The 13,425-nt window shown below is 31.7% G+C and overlaps 1 protein-coding gene across 1 annotated transcript in view; it reads right to left on the reverse strand.

The window, feature by feature from the left end:
* Positions 1-13,425, reverse strand: part of LOC110995464 (beta-1,4-N-acetylgalactosaminyltransferase bre-4) — a 93,199-nt gene that overhangs the window by 13,236 nt on the left and 66,538 nt on the right. The window contains exon 2 of the mRNA XM_022262638.2: positions 1,344-1,435. The gene's annotated coding sequence lies outside the window, so the exon portion shown is untranslated. The remainder of the gene's footprint in view (positions 1-1,343; positions 1,436-13,425) is intronic.

Genomic DNA, 13,425 nt, shown 5'->3' on the forward strand with positions numbered 1-13,425 from the left:
AAGTTTCCACACATTTGTAGATTTCCCCAAAAGCAGTTAACCGTTACAAGCCAAAAGGCATCGTAAACACAGGTCTTAAGTGAAGGGCCCTTTCTACCCACTGGTCCATGAAACATGGTTAGTCCTCATAGAGGCTTTATTGCACATTAACAACACTTTCGGGGTCATTGCTCGTTGGCGTTTCCGGCGTAAAATTGATTAGGGTACCAATTTAGGAAATAACCCTAGAACATGCTATTACATAGAAAACGGTAATATGAAAAGAAACGGGTTTTTAAAATCTTATCGCAATTTTTAAAAACAGAAATAAAAATGCTATTATTATGTATATGTGTAAAATGTTTTTAAAAATTATTGTAAATTATCAAGTATATATGCTTAATTATTTATTAAATATAAAAAAACTAAAAAAAATTCAGCGATACTTCCTAATTATTAATCTTCACAAGATATTTTACTAAGCTAAAAAGGTATATCAAATCCAGCCTTCACCGAACCTCAGATCTAAAGCGACTTAGGGTCGACTTCAACAAAAGAACGTGATAATTTTTTTTGTTGAAGTTTAAGGCCGGCTTTAAGGCCGGCACGAGCCGCGTGGCTTTGAATGCCCATGGCGGCTTACATGGCGGCGGTAACACTTAACATCAGATGACAACATTTTCCTCTTTTCTATAAAAAAGAAACAAAAGCTAAACACAAAGCCTTACAAGCATAAGGTATAACAATACGTAACACGTTCAGTTCAAGATCAAGTGGAAACGAACCGGTCACAAAGATGGAAATTAGTAGCTAGTAGAAGATGGGAGACAAATGGAAGAATTTAGAGGAGCCAATTACTCCCATTCTGGACTCTGGGGAAGTCTCCCGTAATAGACGTCATGCGAAAATATTCACCGACCGAAAACAAGCGACAGGAATTATCCAGTTCCGTTCGATAGATGCGCATTAAATACGAGTTGATTGAACTGAGATATTTTGAAACTTTATGATTGGAATTTGTAATATTTCAGATATTTTAAGCTATTGCATAGATTTTATTGCGGGATTTGAGCGACCGAATCAAAAAATTCTGTAGCATAAAAAAAATCCAACACATCGTGTTTCGTCACTTTTTTGTTACGGAATTTAGGTGCGGCCATTACGCATTAGAGCGGGACAGAACGCATAATGCGTATTCACATCTCTCTGACGTATGTGAGTCATACTATATAGGCGTGTTAGTCTTGTAGAGTTTAGCAGAGTGGTAGATTGAATTAATATCAACGTACGTCGTCGTACGTCAACATATATGCTTTGTACTTGGCGCAAAGGTCCAGTAATAAGTTTCTCATGAAAAGAGTTACCTGGTGTATGTAATGTAAGGACGGTGCTCTATGGAAGTGGCCCATTTTCCTTACGAGCTTGCAAGTTGCTTGTTCATCTGAGCGGAGGTCATCTGAAACAAAATACGCTATTAGGAAAATTGTTTACACGGGCAATTTGACGTACCATAATCGTTTGTACATTTCAGACAGTTGCCTCATATAAATAATAAGCTCACAGTGCAGTATAGTGCAGTGCAATAAAAATTAATTTTTATTTTATATATGTACCTATATGTCTGTCTGGGCCTCAGATTTCTGTATCTGTTTCATGATCATTTGTTAATGTAATAGGCAAGTAGGTGATCAGCCGTCTGTGGCTGACTCACGCCTTCGAAGTTTTCCTTCACCGTTCGAGCGAATATTAAATGCGCACATAGAAAGAAAGTCAACTGGGGCATAGCAGCAACATAGGAATGAGAGTCGCACACTATAGCCACTAGACCAACACTCCTTAGTATATGTATACATAGTTTTGTCTAAATAACTACATATATAGTACATATAGTCTTATGTATTTTTGCACTTCTAAATATATATATAAGCTCGTTCGTTGCAAAAAGTGATTATTAATTTAAGTAAGCGAAAGGGTAAATAAATATAAACAAAGTGTACAAATTACACAATTTAGACGTTAAACATTGTTTTATTAAAGCTTACTCTTATTTAACAACCACTAGAGCTCAAAGCGAGAGTCATTCCTTTAATTTACAAAGTATAAACACGGACAAACATACAAACATCAGCTGTTAGAACTAAAGCAATGCAGTAAAGTTTATTAGTTCCCAGTTAGTGGTCACACATGGTATCCACTATCTTTGTCTCACATATACGATAAGACTTTGTGTGAGAGAGATGAACTATTTCTGCAAAGTTATATTAAACCCAGATGAAATAAGTTCGGAGTATTTGATGAGTCGGAATCGTTAGATGAGGATTTTTGTTTGAGATGTCTGTTTTATTAATCGTAGATTAATAACAGTTATCATTATATAAGTTTGCTATCTAATTAATTTGTATTTCTTATCGTTGTTACATTTTTATTGCTAAGGTCTTATTTATTGGTAATGTAATATGTAAGCTTATTAATTAGTTTGTTTATATTTTGTTTTAATAGTGCAATTTTTTATTTATCAGAAATAAGTAATTAATTATAACATACAAAAAATAAAAGACTCCCATAGCATATTTTGAAAGAATTACCTTTCATTGACAATGTTTTGAACATTTTTATTCATGTTAAACTATCTTTATGAATTCCAAATGATAATTTAGAAGAATTTAAAATCCATTAACCTTCAACTCAGAGAAACCTCTAAGCTCTGAAATGTCCGCATAAAGTGGCGCAGAATACAGAGATCAGCAAAACGCGGCGTAGAATCGTTCAAATAACTTTAGTTAACAAAAGTTCCAAATTTGAAATCACCTAATACTAGTACTACCAGATTTTATATTTATAATCTACTCAAAAATCATCGGTTAATATGGAATTAATTATGTATTTAAAATTTGAAATTCAAAATCATTCAATGTGTCAACAAAACATACACATTATATAAATCATTCGAAATTCAAAAAATCAGCCACTTATAAGAATAGTGGACTGATATATTAATAATAATCAAAGGAGTTTGTGTAATCGATAATGTATATAGGCTCTGCGGTAAGGAATGTGTTTGTATACAAAATACGTATTTCCAATTTATTACTACATTTTTCATTTACGCTTTATCTCTTCGTTCAAAACTTTTTGCATTGCAGTTTGAAAATAAATCCAGCACAAAGAGATTCAAAACAAAGTAACTTTTAAAGAAACATGTCACGCACAAGCTTGTAGAATATATTAAAGAAAACACAATATGCCAGAGTATACAGTTTCTTTATCATCATTATTGTAACTGTATCTATAAGATATTATTCTTGGGGAGTATGGGGAGAACGGATCATCAGGCCCTCCTTGTCAACTTCACCTGCAAGCGCGACACTGCGGCGACACCTAGTATCGTGGTGCTTCTTGCTAGATGATAGCGGAGGCGACCAGTGGCGGTATAAACAGCTGCCTTGGCCAACAAAAAAAACCCAAATATATCTGGGGCAGAAGGCAACTGGAACCCACGGCTTAATATTTTTCCCTAGTAGTCAGTAATTATGAACAACGCTGACACGTTTCAAGAGTCTGGCGGTCAGCCAGTAATGGAGAGTCACTAAAAGAATAGAATTATAAAAAAATGATTGGCGCAAAATATCTACAAAAAATAACGATTATAAAATACAATAATTAAATCCGTTTAATTATTGTATTTTATAATCGTCGATCTTTTATAATTCGATCCGTCGAATTCATTCATTCATTGACATACAAAAGTCTGTTTCTGCATTATGCTCACAGCTTCAATCGATTGTATAAGCTGTAATTCCCACTTCTAAGTCATCTTAATATGAAAAAATATTTAATACCATATTTGTATTAATAAAACAAAACAGTTGTAAAATAAAGGTTTAAAAACAGCGCGACCCCGAGGGTCCCTTGCGATTCTGTATTGTTGTTTTTAATTGGACGTGGATGTAATAAATTATGTTTCATTGTTTTAAAGGGTTAGAATTGTATACTATGCGATGTGTACATTTTTACAGTACATGCCAGACTCTTTATATCTTCTATTCTTTTCTATCTTTTAAATCGACTTAATCGACTTTAGGACCAGTGTTGGCGTAGTGTCAATTCGTGTGCTGTGCTGTGCATCTATGGACTTTCTGTCTATCTGCGCTTTTAACACTCGCTTAATCTATGGAATAAAAAAGCGCGAAGAATCCAGAATTCCTGTATATGTTGATCCTTTTTTATAAGCCAAAGCACACCTAGACATTCAGTTTTATAAAGACTATTTATTTGTTTAATTAATGTTCAACTAAATGGCGTCTAAAATATTAATTTATAATTCGAAAGCGTGTGATCCGGAACGCGCTCGTACATCAAATTATCCTTTCAACCATCTCTAATCTCGTATGCATTAATCCATCTCTAAATTCATTAAACCAGGGTTGGAATTTTCCAAAAGAGTTGATCGCGTTTGATCTAATCATTTCATTGTATGTTAAAGGCATAGTTATGAAAAGATAATAGACTCAACTAAGATAGACTCAATGATATTTACTTATAATGATAATTCTAATATATCTCCGGGAAAAATATTACACCCGTTTAAACAGCTTTCAACTGTACTCAGAGTCGTCTATTAAGTTGTTTTTACTGTAATATATTTTTTCTTATATTTATTCTATACTAATACTATACAGCTGATTTTTTTATTCGCACTTATCCCAGTTAGTTAATCGAATTAAAAAATAGTTTAATGTCGGATTATACATTTATTTAATTTATAAAAGCTATTCAATTATATTACTATTACATAAATATTAATTTAAAGTAATCCTGCATAAACATGAGACTTTCCATTTCATATCTAATTTGTAATACTACGCATACAAGCAAACCTACAAATTATTATTTTTATTATTAATATAGTACCGAATTAACGGATAAAAATGTGCCACCGATATAACTCAATATAATATAATATTATATGACGTATAATAAATGTATATTTCGCAACAAAATAAGCATTTAAGAGTTCACGGAAATTTGTTCAGTTACGGAACTAGTTTCGAGTATTTGTATTGTAAATGAAACGAGTTTCTGAACTGCGACATCAGGCAAATTTACATTCTGAATGAGGGTTAAAATTAACAATGTTGATTCATAAACTTGTTTTTGTATAATTCTTACAGCGCTAGACATTAGCTATTTTATAACAGCGTTTGTATAACACTTGGTTAAGGCACGTACACTTAAGGTATATCATTGACTTCCTTTTATTAGAACTGGTACATGGGACGGGAATACTTGATGTTAAATGATAGAGTTGCTTATGGACTGTCAATGGCAATAATTATTGGTGAATAGCATTCAAATGTGTAAATCACGCTCATTAAGTAAATGGTACAAGCATCTTAAGAGCTACATTGGAGGAATCTTACACTCCCAGTTCTTCAGTGTTCAATCCTCGCTATGAGCCCGCGTTCGGTCGGTGTCGTTTAGGTCGTTTAGGTTAGAGTCGTTTTTACTACAAACATATAATATTTTTTTATCTTTATACGGCAAAGAAGTATAACTTATAACGCGTGTACATACGAAGGTACACATAACACATATTATTATAATTTTTAATTTTTAAAGAAACGGAACCTAAAATTAAAATTAGCTGCATAAAATTTATTCGTTTCATAATTAAGAATAGTTTTATAGTCTCAAATACGAATCAAATAATTATAAGCTTTAGAGAATAACGAAGAGTTAACCTAATAGAAGAACAACTAAATTTAGCAGGGAAACGTACGAAGAAATTAAACAAAGGAATATATCGTATTGAAGTATACGGGACAAAATACTACTGAAAAGTTTGTACTAAATAAAACCAATATTTGTCGATCCTCTTGTTAACGGACATAGTCGGAACCCGACAAACGTTGCAAATAGAACAGAAAGAGTCACTGTCGATCACACTTCTACTTACTTCTAGAGGCTCGTTCTATGAAGAACGTAGTCAAATATTTTCATGTATTTCAATGCATTATTTTATTTTTTACATAAATAGACAAAGTCATAAGCGTTCATAAAATTAAGGAAATTAATTATGTAATTATGAAAAATTAACCTGTAGTAAATTTAAAAAAAAAATGAGAAACTTAATTATAAAACATGAAACATTTAACACATACAATCTTCAATACTATGAAATTCTACTAAGTATAAGCATTATATCTTAAATCTGTCAGTAGCGTCGCTGAACCAAGTCTATAAAACTAACTAACATAACTAACGAATTCTATTCTAACTTAAAAAAAAATTTTTTATTTTTTTTTAAAAGGTTTTGTTATTTTGACTTGTATGTGTATTACTAGTATTGGAATTAGATAAAATAATATTGATTTATTTTGGCATCCAGAGTTTGCTGCATTTAGTTAATGTTTCCTGGTCCACAAGCAGAGATACGTTTCTTATATATAAGGAGATATATACATAGTTTTAATAAATGATTTCAGGAGGCGGTAGATATTACCAGAGTCCCCAGAGCTTGGTGCTGTCCTCTGTCAAAGAATGAGTGTCGCAATATAGCGAAGAAATGCTGCCAGGATTCAAGAAAAGCATGGATCAAACTTTTAAAATTCAACTTTTACCTATTTTGTAATTATACTATTAAGAATATCAAATTCAAAGTAAGTTTTATTCAAATAAAAATAAAGAAGTCATCTAGTAAATACTAAATTATATCATTCTTTTATTTCATTATATTATGTTTGTCATACTTAAATGGCTAATTTTATTATGCGAAACGAGAAAATTGAGAACGAGTTTAATTTATTATAACTTAAATTTTTGAAAAAGCAGCGAGCAACGGCGTCTCTGGCTCGTGTTTCAACACTTTTTGTTATAATTTTAATTTAAAAACTCGTTGCCGAAAACAAGTCTCAAATTTAAGAGAAATTAAACTAACAAAACAAAATTAATTATCAAGCGAAAAATGTTCCTGTCTTTTGCAGTGGTTTTGGCAAACTGGGTTCTACGCTTGGGAGCGACAGTAATTATTATGAGGAATATCTACTATGTACCATTTTTATTTTATATTAATTTTGGCGTGAAATAGTTATTAAATATTCTACAATACACAACCCAGGCGACGATGTATTGCTACGAATCAAACTGCTTTAACATATAAGTGCTACGGATCCTATGGCGTAAAAAGCAAAATTTCAACGTGTGGCTTGAAGTTTTAATAATAGGTTATAGAATTTGTATTTAAGGTAAATTAAATGTAATAAGGCGCGAGGGAAGTTATCATATAGCATACTTAAATTTTTTTTGTGTTCTTAATATTTAGACATACATACTAGATATTAATTAGAATTTAAAGAATAATTTTCTTATGCAAAATGTGCTAAGATTTTCAAAATTCGCGAAAGAGCAAGTTCGCAAAACTACCAGGAGGTCTTGTTCTGAGAATAACGGGCAAGACACTCAGCTAAAATTATTCAAAGGAAAATGTCATAAAGTTACATAAGTAAAAAATAAGATGAAAATCTGTTCTGTGATTTACCACATTCACCATTACACACATATTCACAACCCTAAACGTGACTATTAAATAGTTAATATAGTCAACGCAATGGCATATTTCATAGCGTATTTTTTTTTTATTTTTGCAGCGTTGAATTCGTAACGAACAACCGTAGCGAACTTCTCAGATATTCAAGCTCTACAGCTACAGCCTACAGCCTACGGCGTAGCCCCTAGACTATCGAACCCTCGGCATTTTTAATTGAATTTTATATGAGCAGGGATTATAGTTGTGTTTTAGGTAAAATCCGTGATTATATAAAAGAGCAGAGATTTAATTTCGTATCAATTTAATTATGAAACAAACAATTGATGCTTAAAGAAGCGAAAACTTATTTGTTCATTTAATTTCCTAAAAAATACAAAATTTACGTCACTTTTTCCGTCCACTGAGCGTCGATATTCATACCAATAATACTAATATACTATATTAAACAGAAATTAACTAATAAATCAAAGGATTGATTTGTTCATTTATGTCTTTTCAAGGCGTATGCAATAATTTACCAGCATGCCCTGAAATACAAAATCATCGAACTGTGCTGTATACTAAAAATTAAAATTAAAATGTATTGTTCAGTTTATTTATGATATGATATTACTTTATGAAATGCAATAATATGACAAAAGTCATTTAATATTCCGAAACTATACGAAGCAATAATGTACAGAGCAGGTAAAACAAAATGGCTATCTTGGGATTAAATTCTTTCAGCAATTTAAATTGTCAATTTTCCTTCTCTTCTGTTAACTATAAAAAATATATAAGAAAATATTATATTTAGTACACGTTTTATAAAATGTCTGTATATACAGTAGGTAATATTATTACGAGCTATGGGATCGGATAGAAAATGCCGTATAATCTCTTCAAGGGTTTATCTCTAAATAAATCAATAAGGAATTTGAAAACACAAATTACCCTGAAATTACTCGCAGAAATTCACGAATTACAGTTCTCTAACTAGTGGAAAAAAACCGTCTTCGTAGCAATATTAGAAACAGGAAACATTCTTGTTTTTGTAGTACAAAATAGTATTATGCAAAGATGTTCCACGATAGTGCGTGAACATATTTTTATCTTTTCTCTTTCGTCCTACTAGGCGATTTTTCGTATAAAACACAACTGAACAAAATAGGTTTCCGGATCAGTTACGTAATTAATAGTTTTGTCTAAAAGGCAAGAAGCCTGTAACTGCCATCAGATTCCTGACAAAATCGGTCTACTTTTTTTTCCGAGGAATACCGCATTCCTCACGATGTTTGTCTTCACGGTAAAAGTTAAACACATTATATATAGACAGAAAAACCATTAACGGCTGGGGACCCAAACCTTCGAAATAAGGTATTACACTGGAAGCCATTAGGACAGCACTGCTTGTAAAAATAGATTGTCCATATAGTCTATGCAATAGTATGTTTATATCCGTCTCAATAGGTATATTTGACTCAAATCAGTTGCATAACGTAGCAAAATGTAACGACAGCCACCCCGATTTTAATAATGAGTTTGTTTTTTATGCAACCCTCCAACATATAAAGACAACAACCACCAAAAATTAGTAATTTAAATAGCATCCCTCAATGTACTCACCTTGAGAAAAGAAGAAAATATTACGGAACTGAATGGAAAAAAAAAAGGTTGGAGGAGGCCTTTGCCGACGGGCAAACAGATCTAGGGAAGATAACAAAACAAATACTACACTAAATTTAAGCATAATATAAATCTTTAGAATTTAATGTTAACTTAACAAATCCATGTACCTAATTGATCTGAATAAAAGGCTATTATTATTATATTGTTTTTTATGCATAGTAAAGGACTCTATATCAAAATTGCATAAACATTTGGCGTTACCCCTTATCACCTAGGGCTTTGAAAGATTAAAGAGCCGATTCTCAGACTTACTATGTATAAAAAATTCATAAGAATCGGTCAACCGGTTTCGGAGAGTATCGAGAATTTTATATATAAGATAATATTTGTTAACATGTAACAAACAGTTTACATTACTGCTATATATCATCTCCTTTCATTCTTAAGGTTTTGGTGACGTCCATCCACTCGCTATACTAAAAATAACATTAATATTGTGGTTCGCCATAACACGAATATTGCATATCTACTGTGTTGAGTGGTTTGTAAATAGCCTGAGGGCGTGAGGTGACAAACAAGAGCTTGTTATATTCGCTAAGTGTGTCTAGTGTGCGTTATTTATTAACATAGGCAACTTGTTTAGGTATATAAACAAACAAACAAACAAAAATATCTTTATTTATATATAAGGTAAACAAATACACTTATGAACGTCAAAAACAAAAACGCCAGTTCTCAAATCAAGGGCGTAGAACGAAAGAGAAGAACTGGCAATAAACTCTTCGTAATAAATATCGTTGCATAATAAACGTATTTTATTTTTTAATACATGAAGATGAAAAGGGCTCGGAAGAGAAAGGGAAAAAGTGTCCGGTTTAAAATCCCTTTTTTAGTAGCTTACTCAGCTTAGCTTAGGTTTGATTTAATATATGATTCGGTCTAGTCATTGTTTGTTAAAAAATCGGTTATTAAAACAAGCCTTAACGATTATAATATTTACAAGTTACAACCAACGGATTACTCATGCAATATTTAACAGGTACTTGGTTTAAGCTCCCATATTCAACAGGCGTTAAATTTTAATGTCGATTTAAATTAAGAGTTAATGCATAAACCAGTGACACGGAAAAAGTCCTAGCCATGATGGCGTCGTTTTTCAATTAACGCAGTCGCGATGTACGCTTCACTAATCATTGTGGAATATTCCGTGAAACGAAACCTATTGCGATTAAAATATTTTAGCTTCATATTCTACATCCACCTTCGAGAGCTTTGATTTTTCTGTGTATTTGATATTCGACAGCGCTCAATGTGTTATGATTTAAGATAAATTAAAAAAAAATCGATTGTCTGTTAAGTCGGTTTGGTGACGATAGTTGAACGTGACGTTACAAAAAATACTGATGGAAAGGTTGCATTTTTCAAAAAAAATATTAATTTAATTTTTTTGACAGATATTTTGAAGATTTTAGAGAAGGAGGTAAATGGAAATTACAATTGAAGTTCGGTGCACAACCGGGGATCGAAATTATGAACTCAGAGAACGTTTAAGATACCAATTAAATTATGAACCTATGTTAACCTGTTCTTGATTTTATAAGCGATGTTATCCATAATCAATAAGACCGCTTCGGCAGACAAAAGAATATGAAATTAATAACAATACCTGTTTAGGAAAACGTATCATAACGAGACAAACACACAATCTAATGTTATGCATGGACGTTACGATTCTTGACCCCTGAACGGTTCACGAGCTCTCATAGTTTTCCATTGTGCCATTGATAACCCTCTCAACCTACTTTATGCTTTGCAATAAATATGCCAATTATATACACTTGCAATCCTTGAGGTTTTGTCATATCATCCAGGATTAACGGTATATCTTTTGTTTACTTTAAAACGCATTACGCACGCGTTTAATATTTAAAAAAAAATGTTGTATTCATCTAAGCTATTTAAAATGAAAACTTTCCGTTAATTTTACTAAGCAATAAATTTTGTAATACCTTTTTATTGATTTTGTATTATCCAACAAAAAAAGGTTCATATAATTAAAATCACGAAAGCTCAGCAATTTAATATCTACCTACACATCTAAGATTAATAAAACTACAGTACACCGCGTTGTTCTGCAGATTTTTCTTAATTAATTAACAGCATTAGTGGAAACAATAGTAAAAGCTTTTAACTGCTAATTGGATGGGCATTCGATAAAACATTAATACATTTAAATTAAAATACGAAATTCAATATATGCATTACGGAGAATTTAATAATATTTTAATATTAGATTCGATGCAATATAATCTGGTACAATAAATGTATAATTTATAGTAGGCGCTTTGTATTTTATATTGAAACCATTTTTGTCAGTTTTATTTTTTTATTTACATATTTACGTTCTCCCACAAAAGGTAAACAGAAACTCTCTCACATCAATCACTTCCATAACATTCACCATGCATGCTCGTCGGTTATAGGACTTGTCCATTCTTTAGTATATAATGGATTTGGTACAGAAATGTAAGACAAGGCGTATTGTGAACCAACCTCAATAATATTTCTTTATTTATCAACTAATTCACGTCTTTTTCCTGGCAGGCAGACCAGCATCTCGACTTGCTATTGTCCCGACATACCTCTGTTACCTCAACCGTTTTAATGACATTCACTATGTATGCTCTCTTCTCTTGTACTTTCTACTACTTACAGTTAACTACAAATGTGGCTTGACGCAAGCATAATTTGGCGTCCATTTTAATAACCATGAATCTTTTTGAAAATCAGCGTACTGCTGCTCGTCTTGTCGAGTTTTTGGTGTGATTTTCCACGTTATCTTTCACAACTAAGAAAGTGTTAATATATAATAATAATATATAATAAAAGCACATCGAAGAATACGTACCTACGCCATCAAGGCAATTAAGAAAAATATGTTTAAACCTTTTTGTAAGTATCATGTATTCCATCTCTGACTATATCTTTAGTATTATTGTTTTTTTTTATCCGTTAGCGGTAGGAGTATTAAATAAATAAATATCTGAGACTGAGAGAGTCAGGCGGTAGCGCCATGTTGTTCAAGCCACCAAGTTGTTGAAGCAAAACATTTTACGTTCTGATTGACAGCATTAAGTGAACCTCCATTTCGTGAATATAGCTTTCGATTTCATCAAATTCAATACGCAGTTTCTGTTGGAGATTTCTGTGTATTTTAAATTTTAAATATTTCAAATTTGTGTATTTTATTTTATTTATCAGTACTTAATTACTTCCTTCACATATTAGGTTATATGATACACACACAAAAACAGAATTAATAAACCTAAAATGAGTGAATTGTTCTTATACACAGCATTCGGATTAAATTATCGCTGCAAAGGAAGTTAATGGAGACATTACCTACTTATTTCTCGACGCTTCCGTTCACGACGTAAATTAATCTAAGGTTTCACAGACATTAAATATTTTATTATACAGCTCTTTTCGTCTAGACCAGTAATTTGAAATGTGAAGCCCACGCCTCATTTTTGAAATTTTCGAAATTTCTTAAAATCATTTGTAAGTCATTTGTTTTCACTTTTTCTTTCAACTCAAACTTTCTTTCTTAAATATTTCAAACTATGCACATACATTATGGATTATGACCCGTACATCATATGTTACATAGGGGTCATAAGAATTTTATAAGTAAGGCATGGCACAAAAAGGATTGAGAAACACTGATCTATACATTTTTTTGCAACTCCTTAATATTTAGATTTAACTGTTTTGGCGCGTATTTCTATTTTTATTCATAGGTTCATGTGTTTTTACGATCTAATTTTATAAATATTATATTTAAGGGAAACGAAGAAAAACAAAACGGCAATGCAAATTAGTAAATTATATATAATAAAACATACTTTATATGTGTGAGCATAAGACTTAAAGTAATCCACCTAGGCATAGGCAGCGTGGAATGCCGGGAAAGAAAGCTTCCATAACAGAGATAGACAATAGCGCCATCTCTTGCCACGTTACATGCAACATTCCGGTGTTTTATTTTTTTTATAAAATTCAGTCCACTTGTCATTCAGTATACTTTATTAGATTCTAGTTTTGTTTTTAATAGAATTAATATTTAAAATCTCTAGAGACAAACATATTAATTCAAAGGTAGACCCAAGAATCGTAATTGGATGAAAACTTATACGTTCGAATATAAGCAAAAATTTTAATTCTTTGCCTGGACTTTTTAAGTTGTAGTCGACGTCTTTTATAAATTCGAATTCCTTAAGGAACTTTAAAAG

The sequence above is a fragment of the Pieris rapae genome, chromosome 21 (genome assembly GCF_905147795.1).
Source record: "Pieris rapae chromosome 21, ilPieRapa1.1, whole genome shotgun sequence".
In the NCBI taxonomy this organism is placed as follows: Eukaryota; Metazoa; Arthropoda; class Insecta; order Lepidoptera; family Pieridae; genus Pieris; species Pieris rapae.